Source organism: Microcebus murinus, chromosome 27, assembly GCF_040939455.1.
Source record: "Microcebus murinus isolate Inina chromosome 27, M.murinus_Inina_mat1.0, whole genome shotgun sequence".
NCBI classification, from domain to species: domain Eukaryota; kingdom Metazoa; phylum Chordata; class Mammalia; order Primates; family Cheirogaleidae; genus Microcebus; species Microcebus murinus.
In genome coordinates, this window is record NC_134130.1 from 11,310,547 (window position 1) to 11,338,253 (window position 27,707).

Below are 27,707 nucleotides of genomic sequence, written 5' to 3' on the forward strand. Positions count from 1 at the left end.
TCTGCTACAATCTTAATTGTTCATCAAGTACAGGGATCTGGGCATTGATGGCAACAGCACATCTGTTCTGAGTTTGTTTTTTTTTTTTCTTCCCTTATCTCTTTTATTCCTTCCACTGAAACTTTCAGTTAATTTATATAGATCAATTACAATCATGTATGGCTTAACAATGGAGATACATTTTGAGAAAGGTGTCATTAGGCCATTTCGTCATTGTGTGAACATCATTGTGTAGTTTCCCAAACCTGTGTGGTCTAGCCTGCTACACACCTAGCCTGTGTGGCATAGCTAGATTACAAACCTGTACAGCATTTTACTGTGCTGAATACCATAGGCTATTGGAGCATAGTGGTAAGTATTTTTATATGAAAGCATATCTAAACATAGAAAAGGGTATAGTAAAAAGACAGTGTTATAATCTTATGGGAAGACCAGCATCATACATGTGGTCTATCATTGACTTAGACGTCATTATGTGGTGTATGACTATATATTAATTGAAATAAAATATTAAAATCACTCCCAAATTTTAGATAGTAACATGAAATATTTTAAATGGTCATCTTAAATTTAATCTAGAGTTTGTTATTTTTCCACTAACTTAAAACCTCAAATTCTTTTATGAATAAGAAAATTAACTTTCAATATACTGTCATTATTCAAAACCTATTCTTGGAGCATTTCAACAGGTATGACTAAGAGTTCTTAAATTGAAACACAAGGATTGGATTTTGAAAGGAATATAAATAATGTGGTATGATACAATATTCATTTGGGGGGATTTTCCATTCCTGTAGCAATTGAGGAGCAGACATCATAGATGTCAATAAGTACAACAAAGCCTAAGATAAGCATGTAAAGAAAAATAGCTACTGTGCAGGTGCTGAAATCTTGAAAGGAAGAAAAAAAGATTTTTGCTTGTATTCACCCCAGTACGTCTTTTATAGGCCATGAAGTAGCTGAATGTTTCCTACGTATTTTCTCTCAAAAAATCACTATGACACTCAATATTCGTTGTGTTTTTGTTTTGTTTTGTTAAGAACTTTCAGCCTGTGCAATGGTGCACACCTGTAGTCCCAGCTACCAGGAGGCCAATACAAAAGGATTATTTGAGCCTGGAAATTCAAGGCCAGAGGCTGTGCAACATAGTAAGACCTCATCTACTGAAAAGCAATGCTTTTTCATAAGACCTATGTCCACAAACATCTGGGCATCTGGTTTAGGGTTACTTTTAACTTTTCTGAAAATATAAGCAGGGAGGTAAATGTAGCCTCCCCTCTTCTACCTCCCCATCAACAATTTATTCTACTTCACTTTTTAGACATAGATATTTAATTTAAAATGTGTACAGTAGGTGAAGATAGATGCCAAAGATGCTCTTGATATTTATTAATGTATTGCGAAGTACTGCATCCTGAAAAAATAGTTCAAATTAACTCAGGCATTAACATATTTTATTTATACTATTATTTAATGAGCCATTTTTTATGATTAAACTATATTATACACTTTACATTACATGTATTATATGATAAATCCATGTAAGAATCCTATAAAGTAAATTTTTATTTTCTTTTCAGACTTGTATGTAATTCAAACTGTCACATATCCAGGGTCATCCAATTAGTTAGTGTGAAAACCATCTAGTGAGAAAAAAGGAAAATTTCCTGGAAAATATTTGCCTTAGCCCCTTTCCTTTTACATGTGGATCTTCTAACTCCTGGGAACTTAGTATGTTCATGTTTCAACATGGAAACTCCTGAGGACGGATACCAGGATCAGCACATTTTTACTGATACTAAAACTAATCCTGATGGTAGTTCTAAAATAGTTATTTGAAACATTTTTCAAGTGCTAAAATTTTTCTTGATCTAAGCAGATAGTCTGAAAATATGGCACATATGTGCAGGATAACAGTCACTGGGTTCATACTCACTTGTTCTTTCTTTGTTTCTTTTAGCTTCTGTGCTTTAGGGTGGATCCTTCAAACATCAGTTGACAAAGGACCGCTCATTCAAGTTTAAGACGAAGGCACAACATTGCTGGTTGGATGGAGTGTGCATGTGTGTGTGTGTGTGTGTGTGTGTGTGTGTGTGTGTGTGTGTGTTATATGTATGCGTGTGTGTGATCCCTGACAGGTGGAATTCATGTTAGGATAAATACATGGTAAATGTTCTAATGGCCCTATCCTGATCATCCTATTGTTCTTTTCATTTCTGCCTCTCCTTTGTCTGCCTCTTATATGTAATCAGAGTACTGAGTCTGAAGATCCTAATTTGTGAAACGGGTATAAAGATGACACTTATTTACTCCACTTTTCAGGGGTTTGGGGAGGGTATAAGTGTAGGAAAAAATAGGAAAGTAATTGTAAAAATGATAGTTTAATGCCTATCTTCCCGGGCCTGAGAGTAAGCACCTTTACACTATTAAGCATCTAAGATCACACCTGAAAAATATACAGTAGAATTTAATGTATCTTATATGGTATTTCATTTTTACCAAGTAGGAGCTGAGTAATCTTGGCAAATTACTTATCATCTATGAGAATTGATTCACTTGTGTCTGTAAAATGAAAATAATGATTTTATCTACTTTATAAGATTCTTTTGAAAATTTACTTAATATAACATAGATTGAACTTTGTCACATGGGAAAGAGTTACCAAGCATTACCTAATATTATTATTACTATCTAAGATTCATATAGAGTTTTTAATATTATGATAGCCCTTAAGAACTGTGTTCTTCACATCCGTATATTTTTAACATGGACTTTATATCTCTATAATTTGAATTACATTTCCATTTTATTATAAATAATGTTCCCAAATTATGTTTTCCTACATCTATTATTTTATCACCTTTCACACAGTAATATTCTTATTCTTTCAAATGAAGTGGACGCTATGTGTAATTAGGTGGAACATTATTAAGTATCCATCAATTTTGGATTTTTCATATTTTCAGTTATGTTAGGTTATATATTTAACATTGTACAAACAAAACTCTGCTAAATGAGTCATTTTTCATAAGATCATGAGTATATGGTATTATTTAACCCTCATTTTTTAAATTTTATTTATATTAGCAAATTATTTTATTCTGCAATTAATTCTATTTTGGCAAGCAAACTAATGGAAAAACAAGATTTTTAATATATAAAATTTCAATTCAATATGTTTGCAAAATTTCATTTATATTATAAAAGAAGATATATCCATTATTTTTCCATTTATTTTATTTAAAATTTGTAAACATAGTCAGAGATAGATTTTAGAATATTTAACAGTAATATACTTAGATAGAAAATGGAGATTAATGAACATTTTATTCTGTTGAATTTGAAATTTTCATATCTATAACTATTTAGTATGAGAATTAAAACAATTACTGATGATAATATTAAAAGTTTATTAAATATTCCAGTTAATTTCTTAAAACAGTTTAAACCATATTTTTCTGTAAGTTAATATTTTATGTTGGCAAAATATTATATATGTGATTTTTGGTAATTCTTGTATTAAATATTATTTTAAACAGACATTCACTAAGTGAGCTATGATTAAACTACTGATTTTTACCATGTACTTAAGCACAATAATATGTAATTTGGGTAATAGCATACTAAAAGGAGGCACGGTTCATAGCTATAATGGCTTTATAATCTTTTTGTGTTTTTAAGTCTACATATCTGAGAATTGAGGGCATATACCAAAATATTGAAAATGTGCCCAAAATTGAAATGGTTGCAGCATATAGATTTGGTTGCTTCTTTAATAGATAATATGTGTTAAAAACAAATTTTATATTAAGGCCTGGATATAAACCTTTTGCATTCAACCCCTGATAGTTCTATGAAATAATTACCATTTTATTCCCATTTTACAGGTGAATGAGATAGGTTAGTCAAAGATATGGTTAGTAAATTACAAAGATATGAATCTGAACCCTACAGTCTAAATCTTGATCCTATACTTTTGAACATTGTACTATTTTATACAAATAAAAGCTAAGGCTAAAAAAGCAATAACTCTTTTGTTCTTGTAATTATTCTTTATAATCCTTTTCTTATAAATATTAAAGAATTGACTTATTTCCTCTAACATCTATCACTGTGGCTGCTAGAAAATGAGATGAAAATCACACCCTGTGTAAGTTATTCTTTGCTTTAACTTAATTTTACAGTCCATCATAAAGATATCTAAACTATATCAAAAGCAGATTAAATGTATAGATTGTCTTATGTACTCTCTCTTTTATTTAATTGCATAGAAAAACATGCCTTACTTGAACTACAGTGACATCTTGTGGCCCAAAATGTTTTGTTTTGTTTTTATATGTAAATCATTGCTCATATTTTCTGCTTCTCTTCAGTTTTAAGTTTTAAAGCTGCCAGTTTTCATTCAAGAAAATACCACTAGCATAGATTCTGAAAAATCCCCAACATAGCAGAAACAAAAGATTAAATGGGGAAAACATAAATTTTGATGATAAACATGTCCCACAATCATTGCCGACCTAATTTCTGTTAGAAGTGGCTGTATAACTTGAAGTGTATTTTATTTTTAAAATATTTGAAGAATGTATGGGAAAAGATGATGTTACTTCATCTTAACTTTGAAAGCTAGCCATTTCAATGATTTTGTTATTTTTTGTGTATTAAAAAGGAATCTATATAATTTTAAAATTCTAAATGCAATCCCAATATCTGTATTATACACCATTTTTTCTTTTATGATATATGAATGATTTTTGCAATTTATCATTTTTAGTTTTATTTTTTGAGTACATACTGATACAAATTGTAGTTATAATTTTTTTCAAGGCTCCATTTTCTTCAATTATTTCAATTTTTGCCAGATGGAGTTTCATTATTTTCAGTGTTCCCTGGTGTTCCAAATTAAACACAATTGAATTACATCTTTGGAATTTCAACAGGAAGTTTAATATCACCTGAAAAGCTCTTACTATACATCTTATGAAAATATAATCATGAACCGAACAATGTTATCTTGGCTTGAATGTATAGAGGACTGCAGTTTGTAAAGCTGACTTGTAAAGAAATAAATTAATAATGACATATATATATAATTTAAATTGATTAAAGTACTAAACTCATTTTATATAAACCAAAGTTTATAGTTTAATTATGTACACCAAACCCTTTTGCTATGTAATCAGTTAAGTTTTAGAAAACAATTTTCATTATAATAAGTATAATCAAATCAATCTCACAGCATTAGCATTAAATACTGATTTCTATAATTCTGTTGTCCTGATTTTAGTATATGTGCTTCTGAAGCGAGAAGTGTTGTTATTCATTGATTCAGAATTTCTTCTACAAATTCCAAATGAGTGTAATGGAATTTGTTTGATGTAAGTGATGGTGATCGATTATGTTTACTGATTCTCATTGCAAAGATAAATATGGCAACACCAAAGGCATTATTTGTGTGACTTATAAATGAGTGCCTCACAAATATGTGACAATAAATTAGTTGCAACTATTAATAATTTGGGTACTTCTGTCTGATAACTTGAGGGAAGTTTTACTTTAGTATTTTCCAGATAATTTAAATGAATCAATGCAAAAGACTTATCTTACTATGGGATATTGTTAACTTTAACATAAATGTACAGTAAATTATAAATGTCAAACATGTATTAATATTCTAATCATACTACTTATTTTCTTTACTAGAGTATTGATTAAAATTTACATGCATTTTGGCTAAGGACAAAGGAATGCTCTCTCAGATAAGAACCTAGCATTCTTTGTTTTTAATGACCCTAAATCATGTATTTTGAGTGTTTTGATTACTCTTTCTAAATTTATTCCATAAATTAAGAGTTGCTCTTTAAAATATTTTTGAACAGTTCTGCAACCCACAATTTTTTAAATAATTATTGCGACATGCTTGAAGATGAAATCTAGAAACTCCTCATGATGTAGGGAGAAATAAGAATAAAGAAATGTATATAATATCTTAAAATTTTTAAACTATATTTTATGTTTTCTAGATTTTTGAAGTATAATTGATAAATACAATTGTATATATTTAAGGTATACAATATAATGATTTCATGTATTTATATGTTGTGAAATGATTACCACAATCAAAAAAATTAACACATCCATTACCACAAATACAAAAAAAAGGTAAAGTAGTTCATTTTTAGGACTATTTTCATATAATAAATACTATTCTGAGAGAAATAATAATAATGACATTTTATGGTCCTGATATTTTAGAAATATTGTACTTTAAAAAAATTTTAGAATTTCCTATGTGTTCTATGAAAATGCTAATTTAATAAATGAGCAAACTGAAGTAAATATGTGTTATCGTGGTTAAGGTCATAAAGTTACTATGTTTTCAAAAATAAGATTCAACTCAACTTGCTTCACGGCAAGAACTCGTGCTCTTTTCATTATACGTTGCTCACCTTCCTCTCATCATGTCTCTTGAATATATTCAAATTTCTAAAATTAAGAAAAATTTAAGTCAGTACTCCAATTATCATACAGGTAATTCTAACAATAAGGAATCTTAATATCTTTACAAAATTGGACCTTTGTGTGCTCATGATCTCTTAAATATTTAGTCCTTTAAATCTCCTATACAATGCGTCCACTGTTACTAGGCATTCACAAATACAGCATAATGTCACATAATGGCTATAGATATGGGTGTTTACTGAGAGACTTCAAGGATATCTTTATTTGATAATTAATATCGAATCACATGAATGTAGTGAAAATCATAATCTACCTTATTCTGGCCTTGTGAATATTTTATATCTACATATATATTGGATTTCTCATGTACTTTATTAGAATGTTTTTTAATTTTATTTATATTATAGTACCATTTATTCAATTCTGTTCACAGTATACATTCAATTTATATTTTACATATATCAAAATTAGATTTTCCTCATATAAATGGGATCATGTCCTATTTGTCCTTCTGTGTCTGGCATCACTTAGCATAATTTCCTACAGATTCATCCATGTTGTAGCAAATGGCAAGACTTCCCTCTTTTTAAACACTGAACAACCTTCTATTATATGTGTATATTATATTTTCTTGTCCCTTCATCCACAGGTAGATATTTAGATTGCTTCAAAGGCTTGGCTATTGTGAATAATACTGCAATGAAGACAAGAGTGCAGATATCACTTTGAGATCCTGATTCAATTCCTTGGATATATACCCAGAAGTGGGACTGCTGGATCATAAGGTAGTTCTATTTTTAATTTTTAAGGAAACTCTGTACTGTTTTCCACAGTTGTTTCACCAATTTACATTTCTATCAATAGTGTATAAGGGTTATCTTTTCTCTACATCCTCACAAATACTTATCTTTTATAATTGACCCTTATCATATACCACAAACACAAAAATCAACTTAAAATGATCAAACGTAATATCCTAAACCATAATATTTCCTAGAAGAAACACAGGGACAAAACTTCTTAACAGCAGTCTTGGCAATGATTTCTTGGATATAACACCAAAAGCACAGACAACAGAATAAAAAATGGGCAAATGGGACTACATCAAATTATAAAAGCTTCTGCATAGCAAAGAAAACAATCAACAAAATGAGAATGGAACCTATGACTTGTGAAAATATTTGTAAATAATACATTTGATAAAGGACTAATATCCAAAATATATAAGGAACTCCTACAACTCAATAGAAAAAAACCCAAATATTCCAATTTAAAAAATAGACAAAGAAATTGAATAGGCATTTCTCCAAAGAAGATATACAAATGACCAATGGTGTATGAAAACTTGTTCAAGATCACTAACTATCAGAAAAATGTCAATCAAAACCACAATGAGATATTACTTCATACCCCAATATAGGATGGTTGTTATCAGACATATATTTTAAGAGAAATAATTTATCTGTACTTGTTTATACTTTAAAGAGTATTAGGTACTACCTACTATTTCCTTTCCTATACCATATGCTGTAATTTACTGGAAAGAGAAGTATATTAGCCTCATAGAACTCTGATTCTTGTTAGACTTCAGTATTACTTACATGAACTTTTAAGTCTTTCTATACATGATATCATAGGGTGATCGGAGTGAAATAGTTTTATTTAAAGTGCTTAATTATACAGATTAAACAAAACAAATTAGAAGAAGAAAAAATAATTACTTTAACTTGACTTACATCCAAAACTAACTTTAATCCAAACACCAAATGTAGATATATTTTGCTAGAACATTGTGGGTGTTTAGGCAGAGGAGGATATAAAAACAAATTGCTATTTTTTAATGACAAAAATATTCTAGGAGCTAAGAAAAAAAATATATGAGATCATAACAAGAAATAAACTAGAAGTAGTGCTATATATAGAAATTTTTAAAATAAAGTTATACTATATTCCAAATTTTGAAAATCTTGATTAAAACAATAAGTTACTAAAAAAAATAAAATCACAAAAATTTGAGTAAAAATAAATATATCCCTAAAGTTTGTAAATTATTAATAGCATAATAATTATGAACAAAATAAAATATCAAAGAAATCAATTAAAAACTTCCCAATTTAGATTGGTTCGCTTTTCCTTTTCCAGTTCCTTGAGACTATTTATTACATTGTTCTAAAGTCTGTGAATTAGTTACAGTCACCAGGTTGGGATAAGGCAAGAAGAAATAATGAAGAAAGAATGGTTTTCTCATTAATAGTACTGGATTAATTAAATGTTCATATTAAAAAATGTGCATTTTGACCCCTGCCTCACACCATTCAAAAATATCAATTTCAGATAAAATAAATTTCACTCTAAATATGAAGGGTTAAAAATATGACTTTTAGAAGCATACATACGAGAATATAATTTTTTGTGGTTTAAAGTAGGTAAATAATTTTTATACAGAACACATAAAAAAGCATCAGTTAACTGTAGCAGACAATGTTGATGGTCCACCTAAATTGCCTTGCATATATTGTAACCATTTTACATGCCCTGATATCTAGTGTTTTCTTTCTTCTGAAGCAGTTACCTTTAAAACTTCTGTTGGAAAAATCTTACGGTACTGAAACGTGCTTTGCTCAGTAGCACAGAAAGTAACACACCTAGAATTTCATGTTTCCTCACCTGGTGCATCTTCTACTCAATACCTGTGAATGTGAGGATTGAAAACTAGTTACCTTGTCTTGTGTTGGGACAACTCTAATTGCTTATATTTCATAATTACCTTTCAGAATCAGGTGAAGATATCCCCTGAGATCATACCATTGTTTAGTTTCCTCCATTTTGACATTCTGTTACCTCTGCTTCTTTTTCTTGCTACATTGCTTTCTAAGTGGAAAATTATAAAATCTAACAGTTTTGCAGAAATATGGACAAATGAAGAAATATTATACTCTGCAGGTAAAATTGGTATATGCATTTGAAAAATCTTCAATATGTGCCAGATCAATAATGAAAATCTGATATGCACATGATCAAAACCTTTTAGGTCATGCAAATTTATCTCAACAAAGTTTTATTTTATTAATTGTGTAATGTACTGAGTTGAAAGGGAGAACTAAAATATTGACAATAATAGCATATAAAAATAGGAGTTATCAAAATGTAAATATTCTAAAGTACTAGGAAGGCCTGTGACCATTGATTAGTTTTATATATAGTAAAATTAAATGTAAAGGGTAAAAATTTTCAAGAGAAATTTTATAAATTTTATCTTTTGAAGAGGGAGGAAATAAGAAAGAAAAACTTACAAAATAAGGACTCTTTCAACCTCAAAGATAGAAAAAACAAGCAAAAAAAAACCCCCTGGATGAACAGAATGTATATAAGGTGATAGGAATAGTCCATGTATACCAATAATCATAATATTTTAGACACAAAAAATTAGTTCTTTGAGAAGACAACAAAATTTGTAGACTACTAGTTAGATTAACCAAGAAAAGAGGAGATATTATTCAAATAAGATCAATCAGAAATGAGAATGGAGACATTACAACTGAACTTATAGAAATACAAAAGATCATTTAAGACTACTATAAACACCACTATGTGCACAAAGTAGAACATCTAAAGGAAATGGACAAATTTTTACAAACATACAATCTCCAAGTTTGAATCAACAAGAACTAGAAATCTTACACACACTAATAACAAGTGAGATAAAATCAGTATTAAGAATAATTTCCAACAAAAATACCCAGGACTAGATGGGTTCATAGCCAATTCTAGCAGACATTCAAAGAACTGGTACCAGTCCTACTGAAACTATTCTGAAAGATCAAGAATGATGGAATCCTCCCTAACTCATTCTATGAAGCCAGTATCACCCTGATATCAAAGGCAGGAAAGAACATAACAACAGCAAAAAATATTGTACATATCAATATCCCTGACAAACATAGATAGAAAAATTCTCAACAAAACTCTAGCAAACAAATCGAACAGCACATCAATAAGAAAATTCCCCACAATCAACTTGGTTTCATTCCAGGAATGCAAGGATGTTTCAACACACACACCAATAAATGCAATTCACCATATAAATAGAATTAGAAACAAAAACCATATGATTGATAGACGTAGAAAAAAACATTTGATAAAATTCAGCATCCCTTCATGATAAAAACCCTCTACAAACTAGACATAGAAGGAACATAGTTCAAATTAATAAAAGCCATATATGACAAACCCATGGCCAACACTGTTGAAAGCATTCCTATTAAGAACTGAAACAAGACAAGTAAGTCCAATCTCAACACTTCTATTCAACATAATATTGGAAGTTTTAGACAGAGCAATCAGGCAAAAGAAAAAAATAAAGACTATCCAAATAGGGAAAGAGGAAGTCAAACTATCTCTGTGTGCCAACAATATGATCTTAGAAATCCCTAAAGACTCCTCCAAAGACTACTAGATTTAATGAATTCAGTAAAGTTTCAGGTTACAATGTCAATGTAAGCAAATCAAGCACTGAACTAAAATAATAATGACCAAGCTCAGAATCAAATCAAGAACTCAATCCCATTTGCAACAGCTGCACCTAATAAAGTACCTAGGAATAAAATTAACAAAGAAGGTGAAAGATCTCTACAAGGAAAACAAAACATTGATAAAACAAAATGTAGATGACATGAACAAATGGAAAACCATCCCATGCTCATGGCTTAGAAGAATGAATATTGTGAAATGATCATGCTCCACAAAATGACCTACAGATTCAATGCAACTTCCATTAAAATACCAATGCCATTTTTCACAGAATTAGAAGAAATAATCCAAAAATTCATATGGAACCAAAAAAGAGCTCAAATAGCCAAAACAATCTTAAGCAAAAAGAACAAATCTGGAGACAACACATTACCTGACTTCAAATTATATTAAAAGTTTCAGTAACCAAAACAGAATGCTACTGGTATAAAATTAAAAACAGGCTAATGAAACAGAATAGAGAACCCAGAAATAAAGCCAAATACCTACAACCACATGATCTTTGACAAAGCAGACAAAAATGTACACTAGGGAAAGGATGCTCTGTTCGATATATAGTGCTGGGCAAATTGGAGAGCCACATGCAGAAGAATGAAACTGGCTGTCTATCTCCTACCATATACAAAAGTTAACTCAAAGACTTAAATGTAAGATCTGAAAGCATAAAAATCCTAGAAGAAAACCCAGGAAAAAAATCTTCTGAACATTGGCCTACACAAAGAATTTATGACTAAGACCCTGAAAACAAATGTAATAAAAACAAAAATAAATAAATAGGACTTATTTAAGCTAAAAATATTCTTCACAGCAGAGGAAACAATCAACAGAGCAAATAGACAACCTATAGAACGGGAGAAAACAATCATAAACTATACATTTGACAACAGGCTAATTTCCAGAACTTAAAAGGAATGCAAACAACTCAGCAGACAAAAAAGCAAATGATCCCATTAAAAGGTGCACAAAAGACATGAACATACATTTTACAAAATAAGATAGACAAATGGCTAACAGACATGTGAAAATGCTCAACATCACTAATCATCAGGGAAATGCAAATTAAAACCACAATGAAGGCCGGGCGCGGGTGGCTCACGCCTGTAATCCTAGCACTCTGGGAGGCCGAGGCGGGCGGATTGCTCAAGGTCAGGAGTTCAAAACCAGCCTGAGGGAGACCCTGTCTCTACTATAAAAAATAGAAAGAAATTAATTGGCCAACTAATATATATATATATATAAATAAAAAATAAAAAAAAAATAAAACCACAATGAGATACCATTTTACCCTTGTCAGAATGGTGACTATTATAAAGTCAAGAAACAATTGATATTTAAGGATGTGCTGTAAAGAGAATGCTTATGCATTGTTGGTGGGAATGTCAATTTGTGCAGCCTCTATGAAAAACAGTATGGAGATTTCTCAAAGAACTAATAGTAAACCTACCTTTCGATATAGCAATCTTGCTACTAGATATGTACCCAAAGGGAAAAAAACATCATATTAAAAAGACACCTGCATTTGTATGTTTATTGCAGCACAATTCACAATCACAAAGATATGGAATTAACCTAAGAGTGCATTGAGTGACGAGTAGATACAGAAAATGTGATATATTTATATACATACACATACATACCATGGAATACCCCTCAGCCATAAAAAATGAATGAAATAATGTCTTTTGCAGCAACTTGGATGGAATTGGAAGCCATTATTCTAAGTGAAGTAACTCAGGAATGGAAAATAAAATACAGCATGTTCTCATTTATAAGCTATGAGTATGCAGGGGCATGCAGAATGTTATAATGGACATTGGAGACTTAGAAAGGGAGAGGTTGGGAGGGGAGTCAAGGATGAAATATTACCTATTGGGTACCAGGTACACTATTCAGGTGATGGGTACTGCAAAAGCCCAGACTCCGCCCACAATACAATTCATCCATGTAACCAAAAAAGCACTTGTACTGCTATATGTATTGAAATTAAAAAATAAACACAATATTTTAAATGGAATACACTAACAATTGAAAAGATAGATATTATTAGAAAATCAATAAACATATGGAAAGTCATATGATATTAAAAGAAATGTACACTATATATAAAAACACAGTAAGAGAAATACAAAAGATAAAAAGCATGTAAGAGAAATAACCAAAAAGAAACCAAAGTGCTATTTAAGATTTTAAGAAAAAAATAATTATTTGGGATAAGTAGAGGCAGTTCTTAATGGTCAAAGCATCACTTCCTATGGAATATATGACAATTTAAAACATATATAATTCAATTCCAGTAAAAACCTAAAAAATTATTCAGGTAGCTTAAAAAAATAAATGATACAATTCATATGAAAATGCAATAGCCTCTTTTCCTAAAGTAGTAGAAGTAAGAGGGATGACATTCCTTAAAGATAGCATGTGTATTTTATACATTTCTGTCAATAATGTCAGTGCAGTATGAATGCAGTTTTAAATGTATAATGAAAAATCACATAACACAAGTTCCTTTAAATGTCAGTGAAGCAAGTATAAGCAATTCAATCAATAATGCAGTAATAGATAATTAGATATAGGAGCAAAGTTCAAAACGTTTAGGAAAGGAAGAGGCGGGGGAGCAAGAGACGGATGAGAAATACTGCCAGACAGAGTGTCTCTGCGAAAAGGACAGATTCTAGAAGAAATTAGAAGAAAGAAGCAAGCAGACGAGCATACATCAGACGAGGGTCGGAAGGAGGGGTACCGGAGAATATGGGAGACTCCACGGGAGGAGATTTTGGAGGAGAACTAGAAGAAGAGGCCCGAGAAGCTTGGAGACCAGCAGCAAGGGTAGGTGTAGCAGTTAACTTCCCCTCCCTTGCATCTTGGACTGCTGATGGGCTCCCCAGTGGTTAGAGAGACCTGCGAACACCAGCCCAGAGATGGCCACCACCAGTGAGTGGTTAGCCTGTAGCAGACAGGGCACCAGGCTCCCAACTCCCTCAGGGCACCTCCATGTGCACAGACCCGAGCTGCACGCAGGCACCATATTGCTTCATTCTTCCCTCCCCCTTCCCTATCCATGGCTGCCAATAGAGACAATATAGCCACCAGCCAGAGGCATCTCCAGGGAGTGGGACCTTCCCTTTTGGGGACCTACAGCTGACTGAAGGGTACTCAGATGGTGAGCTCCCTATCTGCCAGCCCTCCCAGGTGCTGCTGGCCTGGTGATTCCAGGAGAATGGGGCAGACCCTGAGGCTGAGAGACATCAACCCAGCTTGGGCCCCCCCATGGGTGAATTAGGGTAAATTAGGACTGACTCTCCTCTCTCTGGTGGGGTCAGGGATTGAATTCTGGGGCCCAGAGATCAGACCTGCAGACCAGATCCCATGCACCCAGGTCTCACATTGCCCGGGGCACAGAAGGGATATTTGTGAATGAGCCTACTGAGGTGTGTGTGCCTTCAGGGGCAGATCAGTGTGCTTGAGGGCAACCCTCCTCCCAAGGGGGAGCCATGTACCCAGCCTAGACGGTGACCCTGCACAGGGAACCTCCTGGCCTACATCACAGCCAGGGGAGACCCAGTGGCATGAGGTCTGGCCTGCTGGCAGAGGTTCAGGAGAAGCCATCGAGTTGGGGAAGGTGGAAAGAAGCGAGGCCAGCTCCAGACTGCAGGTCTCACATAGCCCCACCCCCACATGCAGACTTTCTGACTGAGTAGGGCCCTTCCAGCTCTTCCCTGACAGCTTTTCCCAGAAACAGAGAACAGAACTTTGACCCATGCTAACAGCATTTGTGGTGCTTGAGGGAAGGCTTACCAAACCCAGCTCCATTCAGACTCACTCCCAGACCAGCCCTCACTGAGGTGGAGAATAAGGACATACCTGGAAGTCCCAGGGCCCCACCCACCATTGAGGCACTAGAGTGCCTCTCCAGAGGAACAAGAGCTGGTCACAGGACCCAAAAACAACAGTGTAGCCTGCTTCTCTCAGCAAGCACCACCTACTGACAGGAAGGACATTCTGCACACCATTTTATGGCATCTATTGATTCATCATACAGGATGTGGTCGAATCTCACCCACAAACACCACCTACTGGCTCAGAGACCAAACAGGGCATGTCATTATCCAAAAGAAAACCTAAAGATAAGAAGCAACAACTGATCCAGATGGGAAGAAATAAGCAAAGGAACTCTGGAAATATGAAGACCCAAATAGAAAGCATACCCCCAAAGAGGATCACCAGCCCCTTAGAAATAGACATCAACCAAAATCAGACCACTAAAATGACAGAAGAAGAATTTCGAGCATGGATCTTAAGATAATTCAATGACTTGCAAGAAAAACTGGATAACCAACACAAAGAAAATGCAAAAAGATTCTAGAACCTGGAAGAAAAATTCACCAGAGAAATCAAAAGAATAAAGAAAAATCAAACCGAACTCCTGGAAATGAAGAATCAATTCAGGGAACTACAAAACATAGTGGAAAGCTTCAAGAACAGGGTAGATCAAACAGAAGAAAGAATCTCAGAGATTGAAGATAACACCTTCAATTGTTATCAAAGATAACACCAATTAAATAAATTAGTCACAGAGATAGAGCAGAGAAAGAAGAGAAAAGAGCAAAGCCTACAAGAGATGTGGGATTATGTGAAGAAACCTAATGTGAGGGTTATAGGGTTACCAGAAGGGGTTGGATAAGCTATTTGAAGATATAATAGAGGAAAATTTCCCAGGCCTTGCTAAAAATCTCGATATACAAGTTCAAGAAGCTTAAAGGACTCTGGGGAGATTCAATTCAAACAGGAAGACGTCACAACATGCAGTCATCAGACTGACCAAAATATCAACTAAAGAGGCCCTTCTACGAGCTGTAAGACAAAAGAAGCAAGTAACATATGAAGGAAAGCCAATCCAAATAACGCCAGACTCCTCTACTGAAACTTTACAAGCAAAGAGAAACAGGGGCCCCATTCTCACTCTTTTGAAACAAAATAATGCCCAGCCTAGAATCTTATTCCATGCAAAACTAAGTTTTGTATATGAAGGAGAAATCAAGACATTCTCAGATAAGCAAAGACTGAGGGAATCCACCAAGACAAGACCAGCACTTCAAGAAGTACTCAAAACAGCGTTACTCACGGATCAGCACAATAAACACTCATGAATGTAAATCTACTCAAAAGCTAAAGATCAAAACTCAGATACCACAATGACTCATGAGAGAAAACAAAGCAACACAGTTCAACCCAACATAATGAACAGAAATCTGTCCCACCTAAATGTGAATGGTTTGAATTCCCCACTCAATAGACAAAGGCTGGACGAATGGATAAAAAAATACAAGCCAAGTATCTGTTGCCTTCAGGAAACACATCTAACCTGCAAGGATGCAGTTAAACTAAAGGTAAAAGGGTGAAGAACAATATTTCAAGCAAAGAGAAGTCAAAAGAAAGCTGGCATGGTGGTGCTGTTTATAGATAACTTAGTTTTTAAATCAACAAAAGTAATAAAAGACAAAGAAGGTCACTATATAATGGTTAAGGGTACAGTTCACTAATAAGACGTAACAATTCTAAATACATATGCACCCAACCTTGTTGCACCCAGATTTATAAAGCAAACTCTACTTGATCTAAACAAATGGATAAACAACAACACCATAATAGTCAGAGACTTTAACACCCCACTGACAGCACAGGACAGATTCTCCAAACAGAAAATCAACAAAGAAATAATGGACTTAAAGAGAACTCTAGAACAAATGGGCCTGACTGACATTTACAGGGCATTCTACTCCAAAACCAATGTATATATGTTCTTCTCATTAGCTCATGGATCATTCTCTAAGATTGACCATATCATAAGACACAAAGCATGTCTCAAACAATTAAAAAAAAAATAGAAATTATACCATGTGTCTTTTCAGATCCCAATGGAATAAATGTAGAAATAAACCCTAACAGGAGCTCTGATTTCTACACAAAGTCATGGAAATTAAACAACCTTCTGCTGAATGATTGCTTCATCATGAGGAAATCAAAATGGAAATCAAAAGATCCTTTGAACTAAATGACACAGGAGACATAAGATATCAAAACCTATGGGACATAGCTAAAGCAGTCCTGAGAGGAAAGTTAATTTCCATAAATGCCTATATCCAAAAGTTGAAAAGATCACAAATAGACAACATAATGAATCATCTCAAAGAGCTGGAAAAAGAACAACAGACAGACCCCAAACACAGCAGATGAAGTGAAATCTTTAAGATCAACTAAGAACTAAACAAAATTGACAACAGGGACACTATACAGAAGATTAATAAAACAAAAAGTTGGTTCTTTGAAAAAATAAACAAAATTGACACACTTTTGGCTAGACTAATGAAAAGCAGAAAATAAAAATATCTAATAAGCTCCATCTGGAACAATAAAGAAATATTTACAACAGATGCCATGGAGATACAAGATATCATTTATGAATACTACAAAAACCTCTATGCACACAAACTTGAAAATGTGGAGGATATGGACAATTTCTTAGAAACACACAGCCTCCCTAGGCTCAACCTGGAAGAAATAGAATTACTGAACAGACCAATATAAAGTACTGAAATTGAAACAGCAATAAAAAACCTTCCTAAAAAGAAAAGTCCTGGACCAGATGTTTTTCACACCCAAATTTTACCACACCTACAAAGAAGAACTGGTGCCTAACCTGCAGAAAGTATTCCACAACATCAAGAAGAATGGAATACTTCCCAACACATTTTATAAAGTGAACATAACCCTGATACAAAAACCAGGAAAGGATGCAAACAAAAAAAAGAAAACTGCAAACCAATATCCCTTATGAATATAGATGCAAAAATTCTCAACAAAATCCTAGCCAATCAAATCCAGGTGCTTGTCAAGAAAATAATCCATCACAACCAAGTGGACTTCATCCCAGGGATACAGGGATGGTTCAACATACGCAAATCTATAAATGTAATTCACCATATAAACAGAAGCAAAAACAAACACCATATGATCTTCTCAATAGATGTAGAAAAAGCATTTGACAAAATTCAACACCATTTTATGATAAGAATGCTCAACCAAATAGGCATAGATGGGGCTTACCTAAAAATGATACAAGCCATATATGACAAACCCACAGCCAATATCATACTGAATGGGAAAAAATTGAAAGCATTCCCACTTAGAACTGGAACAAGATAAGGTTGCCCACTACCTCCACTTCTATTCAAAATAGTGCTGGAAGTCCTTGCTACAGCAATCAGATGAGAGAGCGGAACTAAGGGCATCAAAATGGGACCAGAAGAGATCAAACTCTCACTATTTGCTGATGACATAATATTACACCTAGAAAACCCCAAGGATTCAACCAAGAGACTCCTTGAATTGATAAATGAATTCAGCAAAGTCTCAGGATACAAAATCAATACACTGAAATCAGAAGCATTCATAAACACCAACAACAATAAAAGTGAGAACCAAATCAAAGACTCAATTTTCTTCAAAATAGCAACAAAGAAGATAAAGTACCAACCTAGCAATATATTTAACTAAGGAGGTAAAGGACCTCTATAGGGAGAACTATGAAACACTGAGGAAGGAAATAGCAGAGGATTTAAACAGGTGGAAGAATATACCATGCTCATGGGTCGGCAGAATCAACATTGTTAAAATGTGTATACTATCCAAAGTGACCTACAGAGTCAATGCAATCTCTATTAAAATACCATCATCATTTTTCACAGATATAGAAAAAATAATTTTACGCTTCCTATGGAACCAGAGAAGATCCCGTATAGCAAAATCAATCCTAGGAATGAAAACAAAATAGGAGGTATCAATTTACCAGACTTCAAACTATACTACAAGGCTACAGTTCTTAAAACATCTTGGGACTAGCACTAGAACAGGGACATTGACCAGTGGAACACAACAGAGAACCCAGATATAAAACCATTCTCATATAGCCAACTAATCTTTGACAATAGCAGACAAAAACATACACTGGGGAAAAGAATCCTTATTCAATAAATGGTGCTGGGAAAACTGGATAGCCACATGTAGAAGACTGAAACAGGACCCACACCTTTCACTTCTCACAAAAATCAACTCATGCTGGTTAACAGAGTTAAACTTAGGGTGTGAAACTATTAGAATTCTAGAGGAAAATGTTGGAAATACTCTTCTAGACATTGGCCTAGGCAAATAATTTATGAAGAATACCCCAAAGGCAATCACAACAGCAACAAAAATAGATAAAGGGGAGCTGATCAAATTAAAAAGCTTCTGCACAGCCAAAAAAACTGTCAAGAGAGCAAACAGACAACCCACAGAATGGGAGAAAATTTTTGCAAGCTATATATCCAATAAAGGGCTGATAACTAGAATTTATTTAGAACTCAGGAAAATCAGCAAGGAAAAATCAAACAACCCTATCAAAAAGTGGGCAAAGGACATGAATAGAAATTTTTCAAAAGAAGACAGAATAATGGCCAACAAACGTGAAAAAATTCTCAACATCTCTAATCATCAGAGAAATGCAAATCAAAACTGCAATGAGATATCACTTATCTCCAGTAAGAATGGCCTTTATCAAAAAGTTCCCAAACAATAAATGTTGGCGTGGATGAGGAGAGATAGAAACACTCCTACACTGCTGGTGGGACTGCAAACTAATTCAACCTCTGTGGAAAGCAATATGGAGATACCTCAAAGCGATACAAGTAGATCTGCCATTTGATCCAGCAATTCCAGTACTAGGCATCTACCCAAAAGATCAAATGACACTACAAAAAAGACACCTATACTCGAATGTTTATAGCAGCACAAGTCACAATTGCAAAAGCAGCACAATTCCACAAGGTTGTGGAAACAACCCAAGTGCCCATCAATACATGAGTGGATTAATAAAATGTGGTCTATGTATACCATGGAGTACTACTCAGCTTTAAGAAACAATGGTGATATAGCACCTCCTGTATATTCCTGGATACAGCTGGAACCCATTCTACTAAATGAAGTATCTCAAGAATGGAAAAACAAGCACTGCATGTATGTACTCACCAGCAAATTGGTATTAACAGATCAACACCTAAGTGGACATATAGGAATAACATTTATCTGGTGTCGGGAAGGTGGGGGGGGAGGAGGAGATGGTTATGTACAAACATAATGAGTGAGATGTGCAATGTTTTGGCTATGGTTACACTTGAAGCTCTGAGTCGAGCTGGGAGGAGGGGCATGGGAATGTACGTAACCTTAACATTTATAGCCCTATAATATGCTGAAATTAAAAAAAAATGTTTAGGAATAAATGGAAGATCTAGATTCAGGAAAGATATTCCTAACATAACAAGAACCAAAACTAAGCATAGGGAATAATGATAAATAGTCTACTGCTCTGAGAAACTACTAGAGATAAAGGCATGAAGATTATAGACTTGAGACATTTGCAATGAATGAATAAAAATTAGAAACATATGTGGAAATATATACACATAAATAATATGAACAAGGCAAGCACACATATGTGCAGACAACTCTAAAACTCAAAAAGAAAAGCAAAGGCAAAATGGGCTAAAGTCATAAATAAGCAAGTAAGATAATATGAAATTTAGATTGATATTAAATTCAAATGTGTTAAGTCTCACCAGTAACAAGTAAACTGAAGATTAAAACTAAAGTGAGACAATATTTTACACTTATAAAACTGGCAAAATTTGATGTACATAAACATTAAGACACAATTTAGCAAAATGTGCTGAAATTTAACACATGCATAAACATGCATAAACTAAATCAAAACTCATCTTTTAATTTACATACCCCAGTATAACTCTCACACATGTGCAAATGGGGAAATGTAAAATTATACTAGTAGAAGCATTGTTTTAAATGAAAAAAACAGAGAAAGGAATAAGGTAAATATATCAGTAATAAAATGGACTACCATTCATCAATGAAAATAAAATAATCAACATTATCATTAATTAGGTAAGTGATCTTGCACATACCCAAATATAATATTAAGAAAAAAATATTGCCAGAAAATGCATATAGTAGAACAGTTATAAAGTATTTATAACATGCAAAACAATATCTTTTTTATATTAGTAGGAATGTATATAGTTAAAAAATGTTTATTGCCGGGCGCGGTGGCTCACGCCTGTAATCAATCCTAGCACTCTGGGAGGCCGAGGCGGGTGGATTGCTCGAGGTCAGGAGTTCAAAACCAGCCTGAGTAAGAGCGAGACCCCGTCTCTACTATAAATAGAAAGAAATTAATTGGCCAACTAAAAATATATAGAAAAAATTAGCCGGGCATGGTGGCGCATGCCTGTAGTCCCAGCTACTTGGGAGGTTGAGGCAGGAGGCTCGCTTGAGCCCAGGAGTTTGAGGTTGCTGTGAGCTAGGCTGACGCCACGGCACTCACTCTAGCCTGGGCAACAAAGCAAGACTCTGTCTCAAAAAAAAAAAAATGTTTATCATAAACTTCAAGTTGAAGGTATTGTATATGAGTGAGGATAAGAAAGGAAATGTTATGTAGGAAAGGCTTTAATTATAATAAAGATTCTTTTTCTGTTGTATGGTACACATAAGTTATTATTTATAATATCCTTTATATTAATTTTGTATGTGTGAAACATTTCATAGTGAATTTAAAATGAATAAATGGGTATTAATTAGAGTGATGATGAAACAATTCAAATAATTTAATATGTATACAATTAATAAGTAAACAACTTAAGGATGAAGAGGCATTAAATATTACACTATGGATGATATGTTGCAATTGGAGCCTCAACTGCTTATAGATTCTATTAAGAAGACATAAAAAATCTACTTATAGATTCTTTGCAAGGAAGAGTAAGATAAATCATTTTAAATACTCAAATGAAACAGAATAATATGCTACAACAGAAAAAAATGCAAAAGTAAATGTTCTATAATGCCAGTTCTAGAAATGATCATACATAAATATTTTAAATGTATAAGTAGTTGAATATAATAAAATAATTGCAATAAGAAAATAACACAGATGTTTGTAATAGAATGATAAGCGATGATGAGTAAAGCATGAATAAACATATAGTAAACCTTGCCTAGATACCTAACATTTTTGTTCTCAAATATAACAGTGCAAATTACTAAATGACATTAAAGTAGGAAAAATCTTACAGATGACTTCCACAATTCAAACATTTCAATGATTTCTGCTGGACTGTGCAAATGAAGAAAGATACAAAGGCTCATTACAGATGATCTCTCTATTGAAAACACGATTAAATCACAAACATAATTACAATAACTGTGAAAACGCCTTATGATAATCTCAAAGTTGGAGAAACTCAGGTTTGAACTTGAAAAGCAGATGGAAATAAGTACACTTGGAAGCTCTTCTTCCACTGCAGGTTAACCGCATGGCAAACAGCTGCCCGAGAATGGCACAGCCTGTGCACGGTTCTAGCAAACAGATATATCGGCCAAGTCCCAAGTCAACTTCCACCTGGCTTGGGGAGACGTCTTCCCACCCTCTGCTGCCTCTGGCTCCACCAAGGAGGTCAGATGCATCCACACTGTGTACCTGGCGTTCAGCAAGGAGAAACAAAGGTAAATACAGACATCTGGTCTCCGTCCTACTTGCTTCTGTAGAGATGCTCTAGCTCTGTCTTCACAGGCTTTCTATTTTATATATAGCGTGTTCTGTATATATGCATGCATATATAGTGCATGTGTGTGTGTATATGTAGTGCCTATATATGAATATATGGTGCATATAAGTGTCATTGCAGTTATAGTTAAAAATAGTTAAACAGGTAACTAGTTATTTTCAGCATCATTATGGTTGTGGCTGTAGATTGTTTTATAAAATATGATGAAACGTGAAAAGACTCCAATAGCATAAATATAACATACCTTCATCACACTTCCAAAATTCTCATTTAAATAACAGTAAAGCTATAAATACATAATCAAAATAACAGTTTTAAAATGAAAAGGAACAAAAAATCATCAAGGGAGGAACTATTTGGGACATTCCTAGAAAGTAGGTATTAGAGTAGAGTCAGCATAATTCAAGTTGCTGCAAATGTAAGAGCAGGTTTTTTCTCCAAACTCATGCAAATTTACATGCTTATTTATTTAAGAAATACAGAAACAAACTGACATGGATTTTGAGGTCCTTAGGATAGTCATCATTATCAAATAATGAAGTTAATTATTTCCTAATGAACATATGGCCAGTCTTGTTTGGGTCCCTCCCCTTCCCAATGAATACACAGTAGCTGTCAGAAATGATGTGTCATGTAATAAAAGCATAAACATCTATTTTCTTAAGAAAGTGAACACATTGCACATTTGTGATGTTGCCAGAGATAGACAGAGAGGAGAGTCTCTAGTGACTTATATTTGCTCAGTGGAGATACTGGAATAAAGATAAGGAAATTCCAACAAAAATAAAGGGGCAGGCTAATCTCCTAATCTTAAAAGAAGATTCTAACTTACACAGACACCCAAACCAGTCTTCTTATTCAACAGAGAGAGGGAGTTGAAGGAAAAGACCTATAGTACTTCAGAACAAACTCCCCTGTGTACCTCAGTGGTTCTCAACTTTGGCTCTTCAGTGGAGTCTAATGGAGGGATTTTTAAATTACTAATGTCTGGAGATTGTGGCTTACCTTGCAAGAGGGTGCATACTTGGACATTTCTATTTCTTTAAGTGCCCCAAGTGAGTCTGATTCACAGCTACATTTGAAAAATATCAGTCTACCATTGATGTACCCAATAAGATGATTTCAGCAACAAATACTAGAAAATATAAACAATAAATGCTGGCATGGATGTGGAGAGATAGGAACACTCCTACACTGCTGGTGGGACTGCAAACTAGTTCAACCTCTTTGGAAAGCAATATGGAGATACCTTAAAGCCATAAAAGTGGATCTACCATTTGATCCAGCAATCCCATTACTGGGCATCTACCCAAAAGAGCCAATGACACTCTACAAAAAAGACACCTGCACTCAAATGTTCATAGCAGCACAATTCATAATTGAAAAGCTGTGGAAACAGCCCAAGTGCCCATTAATCCATGAGTAGATTAATAAAATGTGGTATATGTATACCATGGGGTACTATTCAGCTCTAAGAAACAACGGTGATATAGCACACCTTGTATTTTCCTGGTTAGAGCTGGAACCCATACTACTAAGTGAATATCCCAAGAATGGAAAAACAAGCACCACATATACTCACCAGCAAATTGGTATTAACTGAACAGCACCTAAGTGGACACATAGGAACTACAGTAATAGGGTATTGGGCAGGTGGGAGGGGGCAGGGGGGCGGGTATATACATACATAATGAGTGAGATATGCACCATCTGGGGGATGGTCACATTGGAAGGTCAGACTTGTGGGGGGAGGGGAGGAAAGGGCATTATTCGAAACCTTAAAATTTGTACCCCCATAATATGCTTAAATAAAAAAATAAAAACAATTAGGTATATTGTTTTAAATAAGATGTTCCTAACTATAGCAGGGTTTGGTTAATTCAATGTCTCAAGGGTGTCTTCTAGGACTCAAATACTGCTTACTTTTGTCCCCTGCCATCTTTTTGTGATGTCATCTCCCTCCTTTATGGTCGAAGAGGAGCAGGACCTACATTGTTATATAACACCCAAAGGTAGAAGATGGTTCCTTTCTCTGAGTTCGTTTCTAAGTATGGCAAAATTTCTCCAAAAGTTAGGACTGGGTCACTTGTCTACTTCTGAGATTGATAATGAACCTGTGAGGGGGGTTGTCTCTGTTGCTCGCTGCTCAGAAAGCCAATCACTGAGACAAAGAGGACTGTCAAGGAAGAAAGGATTTGTTGTGGAGGATGCATCAACCGGGAGGTAGGAGGAATGGACTGCCTCCAATCCACCTCTCCAACCAATGAGGGGTTTTTATGGAGGTGAAATGGATAATGGGTGAGGGGAGTGAGCATCATTACATGTTGGGAGCATAGCGCAGGGCACGCAAGCACAGTGAGAAATCATGCTGTACATACAACCCACGACCCCAAATGGAGGATTAGTCATGCTTAGGGTAGAGATTTTAGTAGTTTAATGAGCTATGGGTTAATAATATTGGTTATTTTCAGCCTTGTGGGCAGGCAGGATGCACGGAGTAGGCTGTTCAGTGGGTCCTTGGGCACAATCTGTGGTGGGGTGTTGCTGCTGGAAAAACAGGTGGTGTAAGGCTTTGTAGTTACCTCATGGCTGCTAGGAAGTTCCACTGTTATGGGGAAAGAAACTCAAAAGGAAATGCATCAATGCAACAGAAAGTTACAAAGTTCTTGTCTGCAAGTCTTACCAGCCTGGGAACTTGAAACATACAAAAACTACCAAAAAAAAAAAACAAAAAAAAAAACCCAAACAAACAAACAAGAAAAAACTATTAATTTTTTTTTTTTTTTTTTTTTTTTTTTTTTTTTTTTGCTTATGGAACCAATTACAAGAGCACCACTAACAAGAGAAGAAGAACAGATTATAAGTGCGCTGGTCCAAATGGTATTTACTCAAGGCATTTGGGACAAGAGCAGACATAAGAACAAATGTGTGTGCATAGCAAACTGATTTGAAAACCCTCCTAGCTTTTGAGATTTTTAAAAACTTTTACAGTTTCTTTTCTACATCGTAAACTTTCTTTTAGTAACTCACATTTGAGTTTAAATTGAGGTTAAGCATTATGTGTTGGATACACAAGCTTGCATTAGATATAGCTTGTATTAGATACACAAGCATTATGTATACCTAAAAGAATCTTCTCCATTTCTACAGATTTCATTTGTGGACAAATACAACTGACTCTTGTTAATAATGCAATTTAATAATTGACGGAGCCTTAAGTCCCAGGGTATATATATATTACTTCATTACCGTTTTGCTTTTGCCTCATAACAAATGATATTGTCATTCAGTGTGCTGGGAGCAACAATCACGCTTTGGAGAGAAAACGGGAAAATTTTCTGGCACAAAAATTATTCAATAAAAATTGGTTAGTTAAGAATGATTCTACTAATAAATATTTCTGATATCTCTCCATCCATATATTTATCTGAAATTACAATCATGTGTGTATCTGTGTGAGACAGAGACAGAGACAGACTGTGAAGCAGTGTCACGTGCCTCAGTTTCACTGCTGTCTTTAGCTTGCAGTGTTGAGAAAGGTTGGCTTGTTAGTTTGTTTTAAGCTTAGACTGGTATTTTTTGCTTCTGTTCAAATTTTTCCTCATTGATATTATCTACCCTTTTAATCAGTTATAACCGGATTATTTAAATAGAAGCTGATTCCTTTGGGGAAAATAATTTTTCATGCAATTTCTATCCCTTTGAAAGTGATTTTCAATGTTTAATACTTCTGAAATACATCTTTATTGTTATCTGGGGGATGTGTTGCCAGTAAAAAAAAAAAAAAAAAAAGACAAACCATGAATTGCAATAATGTAAATGTCCAAAGTACTATTGCAAACTGCTATGTTCATAAAAATTCCCTATTTTATGAAATAACTCAATGTATGTATGTTTTTTCCACTATGGACTACTGGTTTTTGAAATAATGTTTAGTGGGATATAAGCTATGAAAATGTATCAACTACTGTTGACAGAAACTCTCCACCCACAATATCACCACTGCAAAGTTATTATCTAAGAGCCTACAAGTTTTACTGATCCATCGGAAGCAGTGTTTTTTTGTTTTGTTTTGTTTTTTTTCTTGTGTAAGGGAACAAAGTCTGAAAGAAACAGCAGTTCTTAAGTGAGCTTATTTAAAGGGAGAATTATATCAGATGGATGCGGCAGTAATGTAAGACAAGCAAAAAGAACTATGTTCTCAGATTAAGCAGGGTTTAGAAGGATCAACCAGGTACTCAGACACATTGATCCAAATAGAACAAGGGGCTTATGTCTTCATTTTGGAAGGGCCTTAGTTTAAAACAGCTTTGTTCAGTTAAGAATATTAGTTTTATTCAGTGTTATCAAACTGTCTCAGTGAGATCAGCAAACACATGATGAAAACGATTATAACGTGAGAGTTCATTTGTTATTGAGGGCCCCTGGCATGTTGTGTTCTATGATTCATATGACACCAACATCCCTGACATTTTTCAGCTTTTGCCTCTAGCCTCTCCCTTTCAGTATTTCCTTTTTTAGTTTCCCAAAAAATTAATTTCTTAAATAAAAGAGAGAGGTTAGGTGTGAGGGTGTTTCAAAAATTGGGAAGTAGCAATTTCATATCTATTTTTTTGATCAATGTTCTAATTCTAACATTCGCCTTTTGTGACTCTTCATACAAAAATGCCTATCCTCTTAAAAGTATAAAAATAAATCATATGATTAAATTGCTTGAATCACTCTTTTGGCTTTTTTCCCCCTTAAGTTTTATTTTTTTTCTTGTTTTATTGGTATAAGGTGAATCTATTTACCAAAAAGTAGTGTGTTTCATCGAACAGTGAAATACTTACTGCCAATATATTAAAATTGATAAAGGTAATATCATCTCTTAATTTCTTTACTTATACATCCGTCATTTCTCCTTAAGAACACGTTAGTGAACTATATTCATCAGAATCAGTGCAGTCTTATATATTTTAAAACGTAGTTTTTCAAAACTTAATTTTACTTAGTATTAGGTTATTAAGTATCAAATGTCCAATTTCCTTAAGTACTAAGTTTGAC